The 26,086-nt window shown below is 41.2% G+C and overlaps 1 pseudogene; it reads right to left on the bottom strand.

Moving 5' to 3' along the window:
- Window positions 1–512: 512 nt before the first annotated feature.
- LOC125427770 lies at window positions 513–25,846 on the bottom strand (annotated as a pseudogene).
- Window positions 25,847–26,086: the final 240 nt, after the last annotated feature.

Below are 26,086 nucleotides of genomic sequence, written 5' to 3'. Positions count from 1 at the left end.
CAGCAAACATGTGAGGGTAGGCTGAGAGATTGTGATAGGTCACCTGGCAAGCTTCCATGGCAAAGCAGGGATTCCAACACTCCAACCATTATGCCGTGCCAGCAAAATAGTGGAATATATACTTTCCCCTCCCCAGCTTTCTCCATTATTGCCAGAGCGATGCACCAGCCCTAGCTGTGTACAGTTTTTGCTCTGAAGAATAGGCGTGTGCCATCAAGTCACAGCTGACTTATGGCAACTCCATAGGATTTGAAATAAATGTTTGAAGGTTGGTTTACTATTGCCACCTCTGCATCATGACTCCTGTAATCCTCGGAGGACACCCATCCAGCTTCTGAGATCTGAAAGATCATATAAGTCAGCAAAAAATAGAGGCTGCAATAGATTCTAGTCCTGGTGGTGGTATGAAAAACCAAACTGCTGTCTTGTCCAGCACCATAATTGTACATATCTTATGAGCCACAGAACTTCATAGACTGTAAGACAATGTGGATTGAAGAATCTCTTTACCAGTTAATCTCCTCTATCTATCTAGCACATTTTTATCTTATCCGTTCACTGAAGGGTACATGGTTCTGGATGCATCATAGTCCCAATTCCCATTTAATCAGAATAGCTGTTGGAGGCAAGAGGGAGAAAATGACTGGTCTGAGGTCACCCATCAGACTTCAAATGGATTTGAACATGCAGCATACCAGCAACTACATCATAATGGCACTCCAATTGTTCACCAAAGTAAGGCCCCTTCTGCACACACAAAATAATGTGTTTTCAAACCACTTTCACAACTGTTTGCAAGTGGATTTTGCCATTCTGCACAGCTTCAAAGAGCACTGAAAGCAGTTTGAAAGTGCATTATTTTGCATGTGCGGAATGAGCCCGTGGCCCTTTCATCACAGGCATTTTATGACACCCTGGGGATGGCAAAAATGCCGTCCCCAGGGAGCCATTCGCACAGGGGGCTCAGCTGCTGTGCAGCCGTGCCACCCTCGTGCCGTCCGACCAGCGCCAAGCCGGCGTTTCCAGAGTGCGCTTGGAAGCGCACTTTCCTGGAAACGCCAGCTGGGAGCCGGCAGCGGCTTCCAGCCGCTTCCCCCCACCCCCTCCCTTCACTTACCTTGTCCCCAGCCCTCTGGCGTGTTGCCGAGGCCTGGGGAACGCCCCCCTGCCCTGCGACGCTGCAACACGTGCGCAGGGCCGGGGTGTGTGTCTCCAGGCCTAGGCGATGTGCCAGAGGGCCGGGGACAAGCTGGGTCGGCTGGCCGATGGCGCTCCGCGGCGCCGTCATCCCAGCCGGCTCTAGGACCATCCATGCGGATGGTCCCAGAGTCTTCGGGTCGGCATGAGTTATGCCGACCCAACCCCTTCCGCCTCCGTGTGGAAGGGGCCCATGAGAAAAAAGAGAATAACCATAATTGTTTCAGCTCAGCTTTTTTCAGTGGGCTAAAATTATTTTCAATTACTTTACAATGCATCACTATAGGCATCAAGAAGATGGCCACTAATTATTCAAAAGTACTCCAATTATCTATAGATGAAGTGAAGATTCCTGTTCTCCAGTGCTCCTACAGTGAATACTGAAGATTGCTGACAGAGCCCCTAGAGTACCAAAAAAATTTGTATTAATGTGATAGTTTGGCCAAGAACTGGGTATGCTATGCAAATAGTCTGAAATGATAATAACCAAGGTTTGCAGTGAAAAAGCGACAAGGAGTGATGTGAACAACAAAGAATGTGGTACTCCATCTGGTCCTGTTCTGTGGGAAGCATAACCCACCACAGGTAAAATCACCCTTAAGTAAGGGATGTCAGCTGGACTTCACCAATAGAGTGGAGGTCAGTAGTTCATTGCAAGAAACATTACACTTGAAGGAAAAACCTAATTTGCAACAGAAAGATAGCTATGAAGCTGGCTCTGGTAACCCTTGGTACTTTGAAGCCATGCACAAGAAGAAAACTCAGCTAAGCATGATCGATGGCCTTTGGCAACTTCTTTCCTTTATCTTCTTCCTTCTGTTGTCATCATGGGTTGCACAAAGGTAAACTTTGGCCTAAAGCTAAGCAGATGCCTGACACTTGAACCTGTGACTCTTTGTAACAGAAGCAAAAAAAAAACCTGCTCTAAGAAGGAAGTAGCAATTGCTTCCTAGAGCAGTTCCTAGACAGTTTCTTTAAATGGACCTGCCTTCTGGGGAATTGAGAGGAGATCAGCCAGTGTTTCAGTGACAAGTAAAAGAACAGCATGAACTGACAAAGATCTTTTTCCTTAGTAGCAAAACATGAAGTCATAAAGAAGTTTCATTTGGTATAAATAGTAAAGATAATCCCTGGTGCAAACATTGAGCCATTACTAGGCTTGAGCATTGATACAAAAGATCAGTAAATTTTGGGTTTGGGTATTTTTAACTTTGGAATTTTTCAGTAAAGTCGAATAAACTTGATAAGAATCAGTTTTATCAGCTATTACCAAAAATATTTGAGTTCAGAAAACCTGAACCTGAAATTTGTCCGTTCTGTCACCTGCCAGTGCTTTGCAAGCCCCAGAGAGCTATCCACTATGGTCAGGGTCAGACTGTCTCTCCCCCCAACCTTGTTTCTGAAGACCCTCAGGACTTGGGAAGCAAGGGTAGGGAGCAATCCTGTATGCAGGCCTGAGCTTGCTCAGTCCCACATGGAGAATCAGGTTGTCTATTTTTCCCCTGTTTTCCAAGATTCACAGGTCTTGGGAAGCAAAGGAGGGGGAGTGATCATCCTTGAAGCACTGAGTCCATATGGAGGACCATGCTGTCTCTCCCACTCACCTTGCTTCCTAAGATCGACAGGAGTTCGCTCAGCCCTGCATGGAGGATCACACTCTCTCCCCTCACCTTGCTTCCCAAGACCCACAGCCTGGCATGGAGGTCTCTCTCTGTTTTCCCCTCTCAGTTGTTTCCCAAGCCCACTCAGGCTTGGGAAATGGTGGTGGTGGGAAGGGACATGTAAACAGTCAAAAAAGCCAAATGTTATTCTGCTTTTTCAGCTTCAAGCATATTTGGCCTTACATATACACCTGGGATTTTTTATTGGTAAAAGAAAAAGCCAAAAAAAAGCTGATATTCTGTGATTCAGATTTACTGAATCACCAAGCCTAGATTACTGACATTTGTTAGGCAGACTATGTTTACAGGATAACGTGCCATTTGCCTCCCTCCATCACCTTTCTCCCCAGCAAGCTGGGCACTCATTTTACCAACTCTGGAAGGTTGGAGGGCTGAGTCAACCTTGAACCAGCTACCTGGTTCAACCTCCAATGTGATCAAACTCAGGCTGTGAGCAGAGCTTTAACTGCTGTACTGCAGCTTACCATTCTGCATCACAGGGCTCTTTTCATTTTGTATGTGCCACTATATACAACATGCATCTCATCATACACCTGGAACAGGCAAACTGCAAAGCAATATGTCAGGCTCTCACACCACCAACATTCCCTGCAGGTATTCTGATCATTTTGTATGGATCCAGGCTTCCCTGGGCATGCCTGCTAGCACTACACCTTAATTCTGGACAAAAGGATTGGAAATTATGATGGGCTTTCCTGAGGAGCAATTAGCAACAGGCTTCAATCGAGTCCTCAGTGAAGAACGTTTGTGCTTACTTTGCAAGCTTACCCATTGAAATCTCACCCTGAGATGCCAAACAAAAGTTCCTTTATTAACAACTCCAGCCCTGTTTATAACAGGAAGGAAAGCTGTTTACAATGTGGACGATTTACAAGTGTGAAAGGGCTGACTGTCCCTGGGGTATTGCTTTCCTGTGAAGCCCATTAATCTTGTATGTGAATTAAAGCTGCTTGCCAATATCGCTTGAAATTAACAAGCTGAAATCACGGTTGGTGACAGACAAGTGACTTTCATGTGGCAATGGAAGCGAACTGAGTTAAATAGGAACCACCATCCTTTCCTATGATTAGCGATTGAGTCTGAGACAAAGTGATTTGCATGTATTAGAAAGAAACCCATTGCACATCCCCTACAAATTGGTTATTTTAAATAATATTTGGTCTTCTCTTTTCACCCAGCATGAATAGTTATGAGTGGTATTTTTGTTTCATGCTTATTCTCCTTCCCAGTCTTGCTGATTCTTTACAACACCGTTTTCCTTTACTTCTTATTATCTGGAAAGTATTCATAGATTTTACACCCCAGTTTGATTTCACCAAAGGTTTGATGGCTGTCCATCAAAGTACAAATGGAGCTACAGATTGGGGAGTATGCTTATTGTATGATAACTGTGATTATCATGTGATTTTTGTTTATTAAAAATTCATATTCTGCCTTTCTCCAATGGATTCAGCACAGCTAACAAAATGCTAATATGGCAAAATATGCAAATTTAAAAAACATGAAAATATAGACATTCAGCATTATTAAAACAAAGTTGACCAGAAGTAAAAATAATTGCCTTAACACCCTCAGTATGATCCTTCACATTGATTCCTGTGGTAAGAAGCATACAAAGGGATAATACAGTTAATAAAGAGTTAAATGTTTAGAGGAGAGTCCATCTGCCTCTTGGGGAAGTCTGAGAAGGAGAACCAAGAGTTGGTTGCTATAAAATGGAAACTGGAGTGTTTGGAGGTAGGGCATCTAGGCTCAAATGGTACATTCTGTAAATAAATGCTGAACTCTAAAAGACTGAGATCATTTATTGGTGATCTTTTGAAGGTTTCCTTACTATGAACTCCAGAAGCAACCTCAATAACATAAAGGCCTCTGAAAATCTGGCAAACAACAATCAGTGAAGGTGACCTCCACACCTTTTCTTGAGGAAGAAGAAGAAGAAAAAAGAAGAAGAGGTTGGATTTATATCCCCCCTTTCTCTCCTGTAGGAGACTCAAAGGGGCTTTCAATCTCCTTGCCTTTCCCCCCTCACAACAAACACCCTGTGAGGTAGGTGGGGCTGAGAGAGCTCTGAGAAGCTGTGACTAGCCCAAGGTCACTCAGCTGGCGTGTGTGGGAGTGTACAGGCTAATCTGAATTCCCCAGATAAGCCTCCACAGCTCAGGCGGCAGAGCGGAGAATCAAACCCAGTTCCTCCAGATTAGATACACGAGCTCTTAACCTCCTATGCCACTGTCCATTCTAAAGAACTGGTCCCATGACAAGAAGAGAAGAAGCTAGTCTTAAAAGAGGAGAAATGTGCAACTTTGTCAGAGGAGGACCAGAGCATGTAAAATCCAAGATCATGAAAGGCCTTAGGGTTAAGAATCAACATCATAAATTGAGCCCAGAAGCAAATATACAGCCTTTGAAGCCACTTTAAAATAGGTATTACATGTTCAAAGCACTCTTTTAGGACAGCCAGTGTTGTGTAGTGATTAAGAGCAGGTGGACTCCAATCTAGAGAACCAGGTTTGATTCCCTGCTCCTCCACATGAGTGATAGACTCTTATCTGGTGAACCAGATTTGTTTCTGCACTCCAGTATTCCTGCTGTGTGACCTTGGGCTAATCACAGTCCATTGGAACTTTCTTCACTTACTTCACAAGGAGTCTATTGTGGGGAGAGAAAGAGAAATAAGTTTGTAAGTTCTTTTGAGTCTCCTTACAGGAAAGAAAGGGTTAAATCCAAATTCCTCCTCCTCCTCCTCCTCCTCCTCCTCTTTCCTTATGAACTGTCACATTTTATGCTAACTGAAACTTTTGAATAGTCTTTAAGGGCAGCCCTGCATGATGTATGTAATAGTTGTCCAAATCAAGGTTACGCTAGCAGGAATCAGCATGGCTAAGTTGGAAAAGTTCAGATAGGCAGACACTTTGCAATAAGCTATAATGTAAAGTATTTTTAGCATCAACACCAAATTGTTTTTCAGACAGCAAGACCTAGTTCAAGAGTACCCCTCAAACTCTTCATATCATCCAAGATAAACTGACTCCCCCTGGGGCTGTCAGTAGGGCTGCTAACTGCCAGAAGAAAAAAAAGTTCTGTCCCTTTAGTAGAGGCTTAATTGGATGCTATTTACTAGGTGATTTTTATTTACCTCTATATCATTAAAAACTTCATCTATACACATTAAGCCTTTGTTAACAGGAAAGGACATTTTTCTCTAGGCTCACTGGGTACTCCAAATGTTTGATAAATCATCTGTTTTTGAAGCTCTAGAATGTATTCATCAATCTTTAGAATATTTCTGTTATGTCCGCCTCTCCTCACCCTAGTGACTCATAGTCCTCAGGAAAAGACACCTAGGAGGACCCAGTATGGCATAGATGCCTGCTGCCAATACTCCAGTAAACCCAACGGTCCCCCTACCATAGCCTTCAAGGGACCTCACCTCCAGGCTCTGAAATAATGAGGTCTTCACTGAGCAAAATGTGAACCCAGTCCCATAGCCCAGATGTGAACCGCTAATTAAAAGCCTGGGTAAAATATGTATTTTAACCCAACACCTAAAAGAAAATAAAGTAGGCAGCAGGAGAACTTCAAAGGTGACCATAAATCCCATGGGTCCTAGCAGTAGTCCTCTTGCACCAGTTTTGGGACTTCGTGATCAAATAAAAGTGGAACCACCAAAGCACAGGTCCCCCTCCTCTCAGCCCAGCCAGTCTCTCTAGAAAAATACAATGGTCAATGGCACTGAAAACTGCACAGAGTTCCAGGAGAATTAACAGAGACACACTCCTCCTGTAACTCTCTTGGGGAAAGTCATAAATCATGGCAATTAAGACCATTTCCATCTAAAAACCAGGCTTTAATCCAGATTGAAATAAACACACTTTTCCAAGACTACCAGAAGCTATACATCCAACAGAAATCTATTGAGTCCATGATGGGTAACCATACTTGGCAAATGACATGCATTTGTCTTGGAGGATTTAATAGACGGATTGGCCTGAATTGTCATTAGTCTGGCAACTACCACATGTGAACATGTCCAAATGTGTAAATTGCTTATAAAGCCCCTTTCCGCCCAAACTGTGGGCATTGTTATCTGGTCCAGATTGGGTTACTCCCCTTAAACAATTTGTCTATAGTTTGTTGCTTCTACATAATTCCTATTAAATAACAAATAACATTTCCTAGTGCATGGATGAACGTGCCTCACTTTACAGCAATTAAGTGTGAGTTATGTAACCTTCATTCATAATAATAGACCTTAATTATTCAGGAGTCAGCAGACAGAGACTCTCGACTGCATCTGACTCAGGAAAAAAAACACTCCCATTTTAAAAGTTCAGTATAGTTCCAGGCACTTTTCTCTTGGGCATGAGCTGATGTCAGCCAGGCATGGCTACTATTTTTGGCAGTGAGATTACAAAACCTAAACTGTTCTTTTATTTATGACAAATGCTGTTGTCCATGATTTTTTTTTCAAAAATCCATTTTTCTACATTAAACCAATAGGCTTCTAGACACAGGTAGAGTATGGACAATACCACACCTTTATTCAAGGGAAAAAGCCAACAGCACACAATGCACATGTGCGAGTAGCTTCATGGCTGCCTAATTTAACATCTTGGAGCTTGGAAATCGCCATTGTGCTTTAAGTACACACAGTAGTTCAGTTATACTCAATTTAAGATTAGTTCTGAATTACATATTGTACTACTTATAAATCTGTCACTCAGACTGACTTTTAGGGCTACATTAATTGAACTTTTAAAGTAGAATCTGTTACAAGCTTTACTTGCCCCTTTGTTCTCTTAAGGGAGGGGGGGGAGGGTCATGTTTTGTCCATGAGCTTACAATGTGCCTTTCTTCCTAAAATGTTCTGTTATTTGAATCAACATCCTTTTTATTTTTGCTGGATCTAAGCAATTTATAGATCACTGTGTGTGACTTATCCATTTTGCATTTTGGCCACACACACCCCTCCTTACAACAGAGGGGAGATATCTGACACTCTGGATGGAGTCCTTCAACTTTCGAAAGAGCTTCTTGAATGCCTGATCCGCTGGCAAGATTCAGGAGCTTCTTCAAATAACCTTTAGTGTATATTTGTTGTCTGCTTTGAAATACATTATTAATCCCTCACCATAAAATTTATATCTAAACTAATCCCATTTAAACTATCGGTGTAAAGTCTATAGCACATGGGAGAATAATATTGCCAACAACATGGGTGATTGCTTTGGATTTCCTTTACCCACAGGCCAAAATGCATCTAAATGTCCTGAAAATGATTTTATGTGTCTAGGATATCTCCAGTTTCCAAAATGTGTGTTTGTGTGGTAGTACTGAAGTCTTACCACATGAGATTTTTCAACTGACATTTCCCAGTTTATTACACAAAAACACTATTGTGGTGTCTATCGTATTGGGTTTTTGCGCAAGGGACTACCTTTACTTGTAGTTACAATTTCAGCTTTGATGACAGCCAAAGAAAAAGGGAATAATAATCATGTGAGGGACACTATTCAAAGATGATGCATGATTAAAAATAACAGAGATAATTTTACAGAACTTCTTCAAGTAAAAAAGCAGTGGTCCAAAGAAGGATCTGCCTAACTGACAGAGAGTTTCTAGAGGACTATCCAGAAAAGAAAGCTTATATACTGTCTAAAGTTTATTTATTTATTTATGCATTAGATTTGTACCCTTCCCTTTCCAGCACAGCTAAGCCTCTGTTCTGAAAACAAAAACATTAGGGAAGGTTTTAAAAAGTTCACTTCAACAGCTCCTGACAAACAGTGAGAGTCACTGCAATTCAGCACTGGGCTTAGGGATTCAGGAAATCTGAATAACCACACACACACACACACACACACACACACACACACACACACACACACCCACACACACACACACACCCACATCCACACCCAAAAGCCATATCAGCTTCTCCTTATTTTGGCTTTTTCCATTCTAGGTGTATTTGTAAAGCTGAATACACCTGGGGCTGAAAAAGCCAGATAAGATTTGGTTTTTTCAGCTGTTCAAATTCCTTCCCCTCTGCTGCCATTTCACAAGCCCAATTGGGCTTGGGCAACCATGGAGAGGGGAGGGAAAAATTTCCATATGGGGCTGCAGGACTTGGGTAACATTGGGGAAAGACAGCCTAATACAACATGCAGGGCTGAGTGAGTTCAGTTTTGCATGAGTGATCACTTCCCATCCCTTGCTTCCCATGTCCTGTGGGTCTTGAGAAGCAAGGTGGACAGAGACAGCCTGACCCTCAGTGTGGGATTAAGGGAGCTCTCTCCTGCATGGAGGATCTCTACCTAAGACCTGTGGACTTTGTGAAGCAAGGCAAGGGGGAGAAACAGTGCAATCCTCCATGTGGGGCTGAGTGAACTCAGTTCTGCATGAAGGATTGCTTCCCTTCCCCTGTGGTCTTGGCAAGCAAAGTAAGGGAGGGAGACAGGGTGAGTCCCCATGTGCGGCTGACTGAAGTCAGTCCTGCATGCTGGATCACTTCCCCCCACCTTGCTCTCCAATTTCTGCAGGTCATGGAAAGGAAGATGGGGGAAGAATGCAGTCCAATCCTGCATGCAGCATTAAGCACACTCAGTCCCGCATGGAGGAGTGCTCCCCTCACCTTGTTGCCAAGTGTTTGCAGGTCATGGAAGGCAAGGTGGGGGAAGGGGGAGTGAAGACAGATCAATTCTGCATGTGGGACTAAGCACACTCAGCACACATGTAGGATTGCTCACCCCACCTTGCTTCCTAAGGTCTGTGGGTCTCTGGAAGCAAGGTGGGGGAAGGAGACAGCACAACCCTGCATATGGGACTGAGCATGCTCAGTCTTGCATGCAGGATTGTTTCCCAATCCCTGCTCTTAAAGTCCCTTAGGGCTTGGAAAACAGGGGAAGTGAGAACTGACAAATTTCAGGTTCATGTTTTTTTGTAACCTGAATAATTTCAGGTATAGCTGAATAAAGCTGATTCATATTGGCTTTATTCAGGTTTATCTAAAAATTCTGGCTTAAAATTTTACTGATATTTTGTATTGATGCTGAAGCCTATTCAGTACATCCCAAACTTGGGCCATTTCCGCATGGCCATGCTGGGGGTTGGGTCAGTGTACATGACGCCGACCCAACCCCCCGGGACCATTCACATGAACGGTTCCTGAAACTATGGGAAGACGGTGCCACACTGCGCCGTCGCCCGATTGACTTACCTTCCCTGCGACTGTCCGGCACATCGCCGAGGCCAGGGAACACGCCCCCCTGCCCTGTGTGACCGCTCCGGAGTCGCAGGGCAGGTAGGGCATGTCCCCAGGCCTTGGCGATGCACCGGATGGTCGCAGGGAAGGTAAGTCGATTGGGACAGAGGGGAGGGATGGCGCCTTCCAGCCACTGCCATTCGCACGGCAGTGGTTGGAAGCCACTGTTTCCCAACAACCTCACTCAGGGAGTGAGATTGGGAAACAGCGGCTTCACACCACTGGGGAGGCGCGAGGGTGGCATGGCTGCGAAGCAGCTGCGGCCCCCATGCAGACAGCTCCCAGGGATGGCGTTTTTGCCATCCCCAGGGCGCTGTATTTGGCCCGTGCGGAAAGGGCCTTGGATAATATCAGAAGTTTCAGTTCACCTGACAGGGGTCTACAACTTTTTCCCATTGTCAGCACCATCCTTTCAAAATTGGGGTAGTGCTGGCATGAGAAGAAGACGCATTGTTGGCTCCTTCCTTGTGGATAGAAGAACCAATATTCCTTGGGAAGGAGACACTTCCATAATACAAAGCTAATGTCAGAACAGGCCTGAGACTCTACTGAAATGCACTGAACTTTCAATTTAATTGCACAAATCTTACCACTAAATGTCATCTTGAGACAGGAAGTTGAAAGCTGCCCAGAGCCCAAACTAGTTGGGAAAGGGCGGGAGGTAAATAAAATACAATGCCACATACACAAAATGTCCATATTTTGATTGAATAGGCCTACTCTGTGTGACATCTTGAATGAAAATATTACCACCACTTGGACACTTTGCATTGGGCAACACATTACAATTACCATCACCATGGTAACTGACATCTCTGTGATGATTTTCCACAACCCCATTATAACATTTAACAGCTTTGACAGTGGGAACTGTGACTATCATATAATGTTCTTACATGCAAATATTGGCAAAGTTGTTGGAATGATAGAACAGAGAAATTCAGTACTGGACAGCTCCAACTGACAGAGTATTGTAAAAATCGACTTGGGATCCCAGGAAAAAAATTATTAGCAAACTGATGTTTGGGTGTCATCCAGCATCCTGAGGGGAATTTATGGAAACTTTTCATACAGTGGTCAAGGTCAAGAAGACCTGAGAAATGACTTCAAGTGAAACAAAACGTGAAGACTAGCAAAACCTTTTTTTAAAAAAAAATTAAGGGAATACACAGTGTTTCATAAAGACTAACCAAGTTTCTTAGGAATGTTCTTTATTTCCACATGAAAATTACTTTTTAACTTCGGACAACAGTGTCCCAAGGCTAATGAATAAGAACCCTTTCTCTGTGGCTTTGGATACTCTGCAATGGAATTAGCTGCAGCCTCAGTGGATGTGGCAGGTGGCAAGCGCAGTTTGGATGGCAGGGGCAGGACATACTATGCCAGAAGTCTTAAACAGCAGTGAATGAGGAAGCCTTGCTTGAGAGCACAGCAAAAAGATGTGTCAAGAGGCTCGGAAATTATTTTTTTTAACTGGCTACTCTGGCAGTATAACCTTCTCGGAGAAGGGGAATCAGAGAAGAGGGAAAGAGGAAGTTCACTGACTTAATATTGATAACTCAGGAATACTTGAGGGTATAGCAGACCTATGGAGTGGCAGAAGACTTCTTCTTCATAGACGGACAATAGAGAGGTAAAAGGGATAAAATACCTCCAGGGGGAGAAAACCTGACTCATTTAAAGGGTGCAAATTCTTATTCAGGATCTTTCCTGCCTGGCTGTGATTTCTGTGTCCACAAACATGGGCCCTGGAGATGTCGACATCTCCCTTATAAAAGTGACAGTCTCTAAGCTTTTGTCATATAGTAAAAGAGGGCAAAAATGCCTCTAAGGGATAGTTGGTCTTCTGTAATAAAGGATCCCTATACATCAACCTACTACTGATACACAAGATACCATCAACCTGATACACAAGAACGAGATGGCCTTTGATACTATAGATAATCCAAATTAAACACTACAATGTAAAATCCTAAGTAAGAACCTAAGATGATGAGCTTTCTCCTGACCTTACATAGCAGCCAGCATGCTCAGAAATTCAACAGGAAACAGGTGTCAACCATACTAATAACAGGCAGAAATGTTCCTCTTTACACAAAATATGTCTGTGAACCATCCATAACCTTTCCTGCCTCTTTTGCATGACCTCCATAACAGCAGATTTGCAAAAGGAATTGAAAGAGTATTAATCATTAATACCTTTACTGATGTCTGAAACAGCTACAGAAGACTGGCTTTAGAACTATCTTTTATTAATGAGTTCTAAAAACAATTGCTGTCTCAGTGCAGCAGCTAGCCCGGACCGTTGGATGGGGGTGGAGGAGGAAAAGAAGGAAAACTTGCAGCTTCTTTCAAGAGGCCTTCAAAGAAAGCCTTCACATAGCCACCTGTCAAAAATGTCGGGATACTAACAGTACAATTATGCCCTTTTAAATCCACTAAAGCGTGCCTCTGTTGAGGGTTGCAGTGGAAGTCAGAGGCAATGATATACAGAACAAAGTTCCTTCTGTTTATTCTGGAAACGGAAGTTCAGAAGAAATGGAGTTTCACAGTGACTAGTGAGAAAGCCGAGGTTCCAACAGTGAGGTGTAGTTTGCTACCCAAGCTTTTGTTATGATAACCTGACCTCTGACTTACTGGGTTTTATTTTCAGGAAATGAATTGGCTTGCTCCTTTACAAGCTCTGCAACCCAAAGAAAGGCAAGAGAGGGAAGGATCTCATTGTTTGTTTTAGGGGATTCAAATACTCATAGACGGACCTGTAAAAGGACAGTGACAAATTCAGGTGAATAGAAGAAGGCCAGGGCAATTACAAAGCAAATGCAAAATATAAATATAAATGCCCGTTAATGTAACTAAATGTCAGTACGGTAATTATACTGTGTGACATTTCTGTGACTCTGCTGGACATCATTATACTTTTGCAATTATTTTATTTCCAACCGTAGCTGGATATGGAACAGATATCTGGCAAATAGGAACTGGACTATAAACAGTGTCCTCCCCACCAAAAGATAGTAACAAGTTTATTAAACAAAAAGTAATCCCATTCTTCTTTCTTGACCTTTTCTGTCATTTGTAGATAATTATTACACATTGCAAAGATCCGGGACATCAGGGCCATTATTACTGTTTACTGGAAAAGGCATTGGAATTGAACATGAAAAGGTAAAGAATGATGACCATTTCATGGTAAATTTCATTGATATTTTAATTAGCTCATAAATTGGTTTCAGTACACAAAATAATTGAAAATAGAAGATAAATAAAACATGAGGTTGCAACACTCACATGCTAACTGCAGATTTGCTTTTCTGCTGAGAATGGTTCCAAATGAATTTGTGACCAAACACTGATGTGCTCCAATATCCAGGTTTTTGTCTGGGTTATTGATTGCCGAGCTGCATCTAACCAGCTTATTGTGATAATTCATGGTAAGATCAATATCTGTGCCATTTTGCTTCCGCCTTTGAGGGGAGAAAAAATCAAATTATGCTTATAATTTACAGAGTCCATTCAGCTCCATTTTAAATAGGCCACTGTAACACACCTGCACTAATAAAAGCATGCTGAAAATATTAAATATCATCCCATATTTCACACCAGACTGATTTTTATATCCATCTTGTAAATTCTATTGTAAATTTTACTGTTTGATAAATCCTTTTTTTAATGGTATATCCTAGGCAGGCATCCAAATGCCTACAAAAATAATTATAACGTATTCATACAAACTATACATCCAAATGGCTTGAAGCTGTGACTGCAGAGAGAGAGAGAGAGAGAGAGAGAGAGAGAGAGAGAGAGAGAGAGAGAGAGAGAGAGAGAGAGACTTCCATAGCTTTTGCAAGTGATGTAATAAATTTGCTTATGGCTATGCTTTTAGAGATATAAATCAGAACAGATTATACTTCAAAGGACAGGAAGAAAACAGAAAGGGGATGTTTATACTACTAGTTTGAGATTGATAATGTAATAATGGTAACACTGTTATTTTAAAACATGATTTGTCTCTGTTAGCCAGTAAAGAAGAAAATGAATCGGGTCTGCAGCATATCTCAGCTATTTACAAATGTCAAAATAAATTGTGTTTTATAGATAATCATATTTGCAACAGTAATAGAAAACTCTCAGGAATTAACTGTTTGTTGCATTAAATCAGAATAGTGCTTATTTGTATCCTGCACTACTAAAGTCTGTGGGTTAGATACAACCAGGTTTTCAGCCAGTCCTGTTAAATGCCCCTCCTTTACAACTACCATCGCATTCCACTTTTGTCCATTAAGGTCCATAATTCTAGCATTGCTCTTTTTGTGCCTTTTTACCAGCTTAAAAGCTGGTGAGATCCAAACCTATGCCTGGGAAACAGTCATAACAACTCTGCATTTATTAGGGCTTTTTTTGGTCAGTAGTTCTCCCCACACCTTCTTAACATGTATTCACACATGGCACTTGTGTGGCAAGTATCATTTGTTTAGGATGAATGACTACTGCTAGCTTTATTTATTTGTTCATTTGTTTTGGCTTTTGTGATCATAACAAAACAACAGGAATAAACTAGAGATAAATTATCAGGAGTGATAAACCATGGATAACATAAACTGGCATTATAACTACTCCAAAGCCAATCAACAGTAATGTCATCACAGTTCACCAATTATTAGAATACTGCAGATAGCCTAAAGTTAATTCATAAAAGTAGTTTTAAACATATTTTAATTTGGAATCACTCATGTTTCAAACGGGAGGGAAAAACCAAGCACCTACTCCTGTCCAAATATATACGCATCAGAGAGATAGTGAAAAGATCCCTCCCTAAACTTTACTGCTTAGATTTGGGGTCAGATATGAAGCTTCCTGCTTAACCAACCCTGAACTGATTACTATGGAAAAAATTTATTGCATCACAACACTTCTGAGGTTCTGGGTGTTACCCAGCTTTCACAGGTTGTGAACTTATTTCTAAGGAATCTCCACCAGCTGCTAAGAGTGTAACAGCACACAAATATCTTAAAGTAGCAATGGGGAAAATAACTCGGCTTGGCAATGCGAGAGGCAGGCTGGGTAGGGATCTTTTAAGACTATGTATACCAGAAACTGCTTTAAACATATCTGCAGAGAATTCACAAAAGACCAAATTGCGGTTTAAATATTTTTATATAAATTTTGTTTGCAAGCAATCACACAGTGAGACATTAAGGCACATACACAAAGTTCCTAAGTATATAAATAGGGAGGAAAAGATAGGTTTTGGATGATAGAATAGGAGTGAGGGAAGCAGGGGACTTATACGTTACCTAAATCTGCAGAGAAGTTCTGGAAGAAGGCAGGGATTCTTATGCCAGCATGGAGAGTGGGGGCCAGCAGCAGCTGGAGCCAGCAGCAGCTGAAGCCAGCCTGGAGGCCTTGAACCAGCATTGAGAGCCAGCATTGAGAACTTGAACCAGCAGCAGGAACTGGCTAGCTAGCCAGGTAGCACTAGAGTAAAGAACCAGCATTAAGAACGTGGAACTTTGGGTGCACTGTATTTTTATACCCCTGTGAGCAGTTTGGGGTGGGACAGGTAAGTTTAAGTTTCATTTTCCTAAATTCTCTGGAATTTCCCATGCTGGGCTTGCTGGGCTGAGCTAATTAGCAGCTCTATCTATTATTCTGAACCCCGGGACAATGGGGGTCAATTGCTCTTAGATTAAATCAGGAAGCACAGAATGGCTTTATGCAGAGTAACTCGGTAGAGACACTGCCCAGGTTATTCAGATTTGGCTGAGACATTTGATTAGGACAGGGTGAGTGGTTTAAGAGAGTCATAACAATAGGTGGAGTAATTGCAAAGAAGCAACCATCTGTTGCTAACATGGTTTCTAGAAGAGATAGTGAAATGCAGCATCTGATACCAAGGTGGCTTTCCATATTCCTTTGTCTTAAAGTGTTTTAGCAAGGTGTGGTAATCAAGTATGCCCTCAAACAAAATGAGACCTCCAGGTTATGCTGGAGTAACTCGTCCCTTTGATTAGATTTTGTAAAGTAAACCTTTGACCTTTGGCTTGCTGCCAAGTGGACATGCTGCTACCTATACAGAGAAGTGTATGACAACTGGCTTCTGCCAATATGATTTTTGAAGAAAATATTATGGCAATAATATGGGGGGTGATCAGGGCTGTAACATGGGTTAGGCAAGCATGGAGAAACTCTTCTAGTTCTTTTCCATAATCTTACACAAATAATGGCACTAGAATCAACAAGGCCGTAATTGCGACAGGGGGCAGGGCACATGAGAAGCGACCATGCATGCCCTGGGCCGGCTGGGCGGCTGAGCCTCACCCAGCCTGATCGTGCATGATGCACAAGGGTAAGGGGTGGAGCACACTCCCTATATATTAGGCAGCGCGTGACTGCTCTGGCCTCTTTTGACACCTAAAGTTAATTCATAAAAGTAGTTTTAAACATATTTTAATTTGGAATCACTCATGTTTCAACAACAGTATTTGAATTAGCAGTGCATGGTAATTAGTTGTTTTAAAAAGTTTACTTTCTTACTCAGATTACCATAGGTTGTGTGTGAAAAGTTGAATAGTAGCCGACTGACCCTGATTTCGGCAACACCACCCTGGCTCCAAACATAGTTACCAACGGACTATTCCTTCATATTGTAAAAGAAAACATCCTGGTTATCTTCTTCATTCACTTTCTTGCCCTGCTTGCAGAAACCAAGTTCTTTAGCAAAGATTTCATTTCAGTTCTCGCCTATGATGCTCTAAACTTGGGTTGCCAACTCTGGTTTGGGAAGTTCCTGGAGATTTAGTGGTGGTAGCTGTGAAGGTGGAGCTTGGCAAAGGTGGGAGTAGAGTGGAGATGTGATGACATAGAATCCACTCTCTGAGGCTGCCATGTCCTCCAGTGGAACTGATCTCTGTAGTCTGGAAATCAGCTGTAATTTTGGTGGAACACCAGGCCCTACCTGGAATTGTCAATCCTACTTATAAACTTCAGTCCCTTCTTCTTGTCTTTGGTCTCCAGTTTTTCTTGTTTGTATAGCTTAGATTCAATGCTGCCTCTCAGATCTTAACTAGTCAGTGAGATTGTAAACTGCTTTCATGGGGAGAAAAGAGGTATATAAGGTCTGAGATAAATCAATAATTTACTTTTTTCCATCATAACCTGACATTCAGAAGAGGTGGAATGTGAATCAGGGTAAAATGGAACAGTTGAAATCTTATCGATAATTGCAATTTCCAACAGCTACAACAACAATCTGCATTAATAATGGTGATTTGGTCCATCACAAAAGCATTAGAGCTTTCTAGACCTGATGTATCTTTCTTGAGACATCCAAAGGTCTAGAAATCCCAATGACTTTGAGACTGTTGATGTAAATAATGCATTGAAAAGAAACATTTTATATTTCACAAATAGAATGGTTGCAAAATAACTGAGAAGAGCTGCCCAACCAAAGGTCTTCTTTGTAGAATTTAATAGTTATGTGAACTGATATTAACATACAACAAAAGGAAAAGATCTCAGCAAAGAAACACACAGGCCCTTTCCGCATGGGCCAAAAACGGCGGCCTTTGGACGGGAAAAAACGCCGTCCCCAGGCCGCCGTTCTCACAGGTGGTGCTGCTGAAACGCAGCAGCGCCGACCTGGCTCCCCTTCGCCTCCCTCAGGGCGGCGTCAGGCCGCCCTCAAAAACACCTGTTTAAAGGGTAGTTTTTGAGTAAACAGCGTGTTCCCGGCGGCGTGGTGCAAACAGCACCACCAGGAACACGCTGTTTCCCCGTCCCTCTCCCACTTACCTCGTCGCCGTCGTCGCCCTGCTGTCCTCCTAAGACCCTCCATCGCTGTCCTCCGACCCCTGGAGGTCGGAAGGCAGCTTGGGCGGGGCTTAGGAGGACAGCAGGGCAACGACAGCGACGAGGTAAGTGGGAGAGGGACGGGGAAGAGGTGGCTCCATGCGGAGCCGCCTCTCCTGCGCCGGCCTTTGCTGGGGCCGCTCGCACGCTTGCGTGCGAACGGCCTCCACCCCCACGCCGGCAGTATTCTTGCCGGTGTGAGGGTGCATAGAGGCCCGTGCAGAAAGGGCCACAGTGATAGGAGAGAGAGAGAGAGAGAGAGAGAGAGTTTGGAAATACATGCTTCAAAATATGAGTGCAGATTGATCAAATATAAGGTCAATTAGATTACATGGATTGTGGCAAGGAATTATTTAACTGCCTTTTAAAACATAAAAACATTCCTTCTGCTTTATGAATTCTGTAACATTAAGCCACTTGAAGTCATCTGCAACACACTGGTAACTTACTGGCTGTGGTATCAATCCATTTGAACATGAATTAACATGAATTAAGCCATTTGAATATGAATTCAGTAAAATTGAGCCGTTTGAAGTCTTCTGCAACAAATTGGTAGCTTATGGGATATTATTGATAATAACATTGGCCATCTCGCTAAAGTTCAAAAGCCTCTTTCACATTTTTGTCAGGGATGGTGGACCTGTTAGGTTTTCTTTAACATTCTGATCCCAGTACACATTTCTCCCACATCTATTTAAACTTATGTAGAACATACACCCCCTGGACCCAAAACTTCCTCTCAGTTTTCAGCCTTTGATATACTGGTGTTTAATTTGCCAGCTCACTTTAATTTCAGAATCAATCACTGAAATAACTGCTGTCATCATTACATGGCTCCCAATTAAGCTCTATAATTGTTTCTCAACACAGATGCAAAGTTGTTGGCTTACTCACAGCAAATGAATTTTTCACAATGTCCCCATAATCATTTTAATCACTCAGTATGATTATTATTAAACTGTGCATGCAGATCAGGGAATCAGCGTCTAGTGAGGGCCTTCTCTTAATTAATATGTTTAAATCACTGCAAGAACATTATTAATGGATGCATATGATTGCCAGGTGAGGGTTTAATCATACCATGTACTCCCTGACAAATTACTTAAGATGGAAAATGACGTGGAAGTTGTGTCAAATCATTCCTTCAAGAATGAAAGTTCAGTGTTGCTACATTTTATAGATACTTTAAGATACCAGTGGAAAAACTGCATACATATGTCCATACATTTATAAAATTGACTGACACTTAGGAAAGCAACTGATTTTTATTTTATTTTCAGAAAGCTGTAATGCATAGCAGCCCTAATAGGCCAGACTACCTTATCTCATCAGAGTTTGGAAGCCAAACAAGTTTGATCATGTTCACTATGTGGATGAGAGACTACCAAGGAAGGCTGGGGCTGCTATGCAGAAGAAGGTAATGGCAAACCACCTCTGCTCATCTCTTGCCTTGAAAATCCATAAGGTGGAACTTCATTTTAGCAAGCAGCTGTGGTTTAAAATCCATCAATTTATGGTTCATTTAGGTTATGTTTGAAAGATGAGAGAACAAGCTGTATTATTCAAGGTGTGGCAGCAGCAACTCTGTGTGTAGCTCTATTGAAAGGCAAATTCTTTCCTAGAGATTATTGGGAAAGCATTATTGGATCAAACTCTCAAATATGTCTTCAGGATCTATCAAGGTCCATACTATCTGCTCAGACTCGCAGCAGCTCTTCAGGGTCTTAGACAATGATGCCCACAAGTATCACATTGGGGACCCCTACCTTAGGGCAATACAAACATTATTTTGCTTTCCATTTGTTTATATGTATTCCAGTATCTTCAGGTAACTGTTTATTAAATATATTTAATGAGTCACATTAGTCAATGTAAATTATAGTGTCCATGTATGGTTCTCCTTTTATAAAACTGAATGAGATTTTATTATAGCCTTTATCACAAGAAACAATGAATGCGTGTACAATAATAATATCAACTGCAACAAAAAGCAAACATCTGGCCTCCCGTGGGTTCATAAAAGGGGGAATAGAATGGCTGAAGCCATCTCTAGTCTAATATTTTATGTATTTTAATTAATTTATATATATGATGTTTTAACTTTTTATTTTGTTGGAAACCGCCCTGAGCCTTCGGGGAGGGCGGTATACAAATACAATAAATAAATAAATAAATAAATGTGTACAGTGTCTGCTTGATTTTTCTTTAAATGTGGATTGACTGATTCTCATGTTACATTCAGTGCATGAACAGACAAATGTGTGATTGAATCCAAATTTCCTTTGTAAAGTGTGCACATGTTGGCTTTTACCTACAGACAGGTATATGCATGTTCATTCAGGATGCATGCATGTTCACTTTAGCATATGAACAGTCCCTATTAACCATCACTGATTGACTGGGCAATGCCAAAAATATATTTTAAAAATTTGTTCATATTTTAAAAGAATTGAATATGGTTTGAAATTTACGTTTGGTTCAGAAATGAGGAGAACATGTTATTGATAATATAGTTCCACCTGTTCATATTTCTGAATAAGGAAAGAGGCAAGAAACAGTTGACATTTTGCTTTTGCTTTTCTCTGAAGGAAATCATACCCATGACTTTTTATTTTTGCAATAGTTTCTGTTTCCTTTGCCCTACATTGTTCCTTTGAAATGTCTCAATTTTACATCATCATTTATGCATCAATAAATCAACATTTTTCATGACACATTTGTACAGAAGATGTGTACCACACATGCACATGCCATTGTTCATAGAAGCCATATACTGTATGTAGATCAGTGAATCTAAAAGAAAAAAACCCAGGGAACATTCAGGCATCTCTAGAAATGGTTCTTCCTCACCAGCATTGAAAGCCTTAGTTTGTGCAGGATAAGTTTTGACAGAGCCCAGTCCTTTTCACTAAGTCCCACATTTTCTGACAGAATGAAGAAGCCCAGGGGATGCACCACCCAATCTTCTTCAACAGCAGCATCCATTTCCTTAAAGCAACAATTCCTTGTGTACTCCAGCAGGAGCCTTCTTGGTCTAGACCCGTGGTGGCGAACCTTTGGCACTCCAGATGTTATGGACTACAATTCCCATCAGCCCCTTCCAGCATGGCCAATTGGCCATGCTGGAAGGGGCTGATGAGAATTGTAGTCCATAACATCTGGAGTGCCAAAGGTTTGCCACCACTGGTCTATACCCTGTTCATGATAAAAATGACAAGCGATTTATGAATTCATCCACCATTTCCTGGACTGTCCTTGTTCTATGTCCTTGTTTGGGTCCTAGTGCCTACCTAGTTCTGTCCCCAAGACACTAGGACACAAGCAGAGAATTATAGAATAAAGACAGTCCAGGAAATGTCAGATAACTTCACAGATCTCTTGTCATTTTAATCCTGAACAGGGCATACTCTTGGGAGATTAGCTGCTGTGAGAACAAAAAAAAAAAGACTAACAGGAATAGCAACACTTCTTCCATTGTTCCTTTTAAAATCATGGAACCAGATGACTCCCTGAAGCCTCTTGTTTCTAGCTTACAATTCTAAATGGTCCTTCCACAGAATTCCACACAGCAGAAACAGTCTTCTGAGTATATGTGGGTTCTTTGTATGAAGTGGGCTCAATATTGAAACACTGTAATGTCCAAATTTCTCTTTGTGCAATTTAGATAAAAGACGTATATTAACCAGAGAAAAAAGTATTCATTGAGATCAAAGGCAAATTTGAGTGCAGTGAATGGAGGCTGACATTTGCGAAACAATTTCATCGTATTTTCTCAAAAGCTAAAGAGTAAACTAAGACTACTTGTGACCCTGCTAGTACTACTGATACATTGGAGTCAATAGGAGAATTACTATCAACCTCAAGTGGATGTGGATTTCACCCATAAAAGTTATATTAAGATGTGGTTTAGACAAGGAACAATATTTGCTGAGTTCCCATGTTGTTAAAGCAACACATATAGCAGCTTATGTTGCTATTTTGTCTTTGTCTTTGTTTTTATTCTATTCAGCCTTTTATTATGTAATTTGCTTCACAATGCGGAATTTAATGTCTTATAAAAAACTTGTTCACTTCAGTGCTGTCATTTTTGTGGAGAGGATGTTAAACATTATGAGTTTTTGAACTGAAGTTGCAAAAAAAATTATTACTTCAGTCAACAGTCTTTCCTTAAATGTATCATATCTTTATAGAAACAATCTCCCTATAAAAATGTTTATTATACTTAGACATGTCAATTCAGTGACTTTCATGAGATCTCAGGAAATCAGTGATTATTCATAAGGAGGGAATGTTCTGTTTTCTTGAATGTTATGTGCTGTGTACATGCATTGAGGCCCCTGGTCATTCAAAGCTATATGTCAGTATAACACCTCCCAACAACACACACAACTTAGTTAACGGTCAATTTCTATTGTGTTTCTATTGTACAGCAATGAATTAGCAGAGCAAACAGTAGGGAAGAGATGTGAGTGAGTTATGCTGTAGAACTTCACCAGACACCAAATGAATTTACACTAAATATAGAAACAGCAAATTCTATCTATGCAAGTGCTTATTCTGAGTGTCTGTGCAGTCTCTCTGTGCCTGTGTGTTTGTCTCTCAGCTTTTGTTGGAAGAAGAAGGGAGAGATCTTTTCAAAAGCTCATGTGATTCCAGGCATGTGACTTCATCAGTTACCTCTTGCTTGACTGAGTGAAGGAAGCACTTGTAAAGTCTTAACAGTTCTACACTGCTGTCATTCTTCACAAACCAGTTGATTCATTATGGCACTAGCTACATAAAAGAATCAAAGTGAAGATCCACATATTGGTAGAAATAACAGCAGTGAAATAATTTATCTCCTTGATTTCCCCGCCCATGTAGAAAATGGTTTTGACCATTTCCTGTTCTGTTTTCTATTCCTACGGGCTTTTATTTTTAACTGAGCCATTTTGCACCATTAATTTATGGCACCATTTTACTTCTCTATTCCCACCTGGCTATTAAACAGCAAAATTCACCAACTATTGTGCATTTATGCAAAAATTCCTAGGAGACTGCCGTGGGAATGAAGGTCATATGGTATACCCTTATCTTGTCAGATCTCAGAAGCTAAGCAGGATTAGTACTTGGATGGTAAACCATCAAGGAATGTTCTGCAGAGGAAAGCAATGGCAAATTGTCACCGCTTCTCATTTGCCTTGAAAGCCCCTTGCTGGGATCACCATAAGTTAGCTGCAATCTAGCAGCACTTAATTGCATACGTAAGGCTGCATCCAACTCTCAGCAACTTTACTGAGAAACTCCAAGTCTTCCCTCTCCAAATCAAAATGGTTCCTTCATTCATGTAAGTATCATAGTCCTCTATTATCTAAGTAGATTTCTGAATCAATGCGATAATCCAGTTTATAGATGAGTTACTGTATTATGCTGGTCAAGTATTTTGTGATATGTGACTGATCTGTGATACAAATGGTTCAGATGTTCATTTGCATGTAAATGTCTGCAGAGATAGGACAATATATTATGTGCCTGTTAAAAATCATATCTGGAACTGACCATAAAGTGTGTTATACTTCAAATAATTTTAACTACCTTTGTCATAATTCTTCACTCTAGTATAAGTCTCGTGCCAAAGTTTACCATCGATATCATGACACCCTCTGCACACTTTATTTAATGAGCAGTATTACATTATAATAAAATGCAGAGTGTGGTTGGTGAGGGTGGCCTAGCTAACTAAAGGAAGCAAGGGAAAATGTGCAGAGTAAAACAGGAAACAGATAAGGAACAACAGAGAATGATGATAAAATAAGAGTACACTTGGCATAGAGTAAAAAGTACTAAACTATTTCATCACATCCCCATCTTACCCATCATACAAAGCTAAGGGATGGAGAGGGAGGGGGTGGGGTGGCATGCAAGGGAAGGGGAGTGAGTGAGGGGAGTGAGTGAGGGGTGGCATGCAAGGGACCTCACCTTCCATTCTTCCTGCCACCCCAACCCTCACCTTTCAACCCTCCACCACCTCAAGCCATTCAATTCCATCCTCTCCCAGTCTCACCTTGCCACCCTTCCCCCCACCGAAGCCATTCCTCTTCACCTTCCCCCATCCTCACTTTCCCACCTACCCCAAGGCACACCTGTTTTGACCTCTCCCATCCCAAAGCCACAGAACCAGGTAGGAGGCAAGTGTCACACCAGGAGTGGGGGGGGCACTACAGCCCCAGTAAAGCCTATTGCACCCTTGCTAGGACCCACTGCATCACCCCCACAATGGGCTTTGCATCTTGTCAATAATAAACTGTCATGTCTCTTGTCACTTAATGTCACAGCTTTGGCAGTTACTCCCTTTCATTCTTGAAGTGTGTCATACTGTATGATCTTGTTGGCATAAGAATGCAAAGATCAACTAATTCTCCTTCATTTTATCCTCACAGTGATCCTATGAGAGAGGCTAGATTGTGTGAATTACCCCAGGTCACCCACCAAACTTCTATGGTTTCCCCATATCTGCTCTCTAACCACTTCTTCCCACTGAATTCTAATGAAGCTATTGACAATATTTTGCCATACATTCTTCAGTCATTAAAAAAATAACTCAGACTTAATATGTTAGTATGGTTAATTATGTCTTATTTTGTACAGAGTATACTTTACTTGTAATTTACTAATTGCCAGTTTGGCCTGATTACTTTTGATTTTCTCAATCTAGTGGATGCAGTCATTGACATTTAATGTATATATTTATAAAATCCAGAAACTAAGTTCAATTCCATTTTCACTCCTCTCTAATGTCACTTTGTAAAAACCTCTCTGTTGATTTTTTTTTCACATAAAAGTAAATGGGGCAGTGTTTGGAATGGTCTTGTGGAGTGTTTAAGCCAATTATCAATCAGCCAGGCAGTCACTAAGCTGTTTCAGCTCCTCAACACAATTTCTTCACTAATAGACTCACTTAATCCAATGACAATGTCCAGTTGTGGCATTATTAGGTGAGTCTGTGCCTTCCTGATCTTAAAACCTTGCTGAAATCCTTCCTATTATAGCCACTTAAATTTAGATTGGGTTTCCTTCCTTCTTCCTTGTAATTTTTATCTTGAATTCATTGTTATGTAATCGATGTTATTTTACCACAGTTTGAGGAGGTTTTTTTCCAGATGTTGTTTTATTGCATGCAGAAATATTTTTTAAAAAATAAATAAAAATAACTTAGCTGACCAGGCTGGTTCCAATCAATATGAGAATGGAGCGAATTTACAAAGGACATGCAATGATAATGGTGATAAAAAATGGTTTTGGAGTGGAAGAGCCCAAGCAGTGATAGAAAAGTCAGTGGTGAGGCAAAGGAAGTTGTTTCACTGTGTGTGTGAGGGGTGGTATTTCTTCTCCTCATCAGTTCCCACTGATTCCCCTTCTTGTTATGACTAAAATCAAAACAGATTTGATGGCATCCAGGAGAGCATTCTTTTTTAACTCCTGTACCTTTTCAAATGCCAAAAAATCCATGATTTTTAAATGGTGGAATAGCAGAGGAAGCTATTCAGTCACAAATCCTTGTGGTGGCCATAAGGGTTGTCGACACATCAAGTTTGGCCCTTATTAAACACTTATTCAACTTAATAATTGTCCTAGCAACATAAACATTCCTTTCCAACTCTTCAGTTAACTGGCGCTTCATTTGAAAAAATTGCATTTCTGCGTGATATTCTGTTCACCTCTTCTCAACTCCGTTCAAAAGTGTATCACAATTGCAAAAACCTGTAGTATGGCACTGGGTGTCCTCTTGCTGTACAGTTCAACAGAATTTCAGGAATGTTAGAAAATAATAAGTCACATCAAATGACTCCTGAACAAAAGACGGTCCAAACAGAATTTACTCTTGTGTGGAATAAAATAATGATTTAAACCTAGGACTCCACTACCTGAAGCCTTGCCAAAATGTCCTGAACTATTACTATGGATACCAGAAAACTACTGGGAGCCTCAAAAGTTGATCTGGAAACTATAACATCTTTTATACAATAATTATATTTATTACACTGTGTACACAATAAGTTTGTAAAAACACAAGGCCTGGAATAAAGGCTACCTATAAAAAATCAGTATA

The sequence above is a fragment of the Sphaerodactylus townsendi genome, linkage group LG03 (assembly GCF_021028975.2).
Source record: "Sphaerodactylus townsendi isolate TG3544 linkage group LG03, MPM_Stown_v2.3, whole genome shotgun sequence".
Taxonomy (NCBI): Eukaryota; Metazoa; Chordata; class Lepidosauria; order Squamata; family Sphaerodactylidae; genus Sphaerodactylus; species Sphaerodactylus townsendi.
The sequence above is the reverse complement of the archived record's forward strand: the minus strand, read 5'-3'. Positions and strand labels throughout refer to the sequence as shown.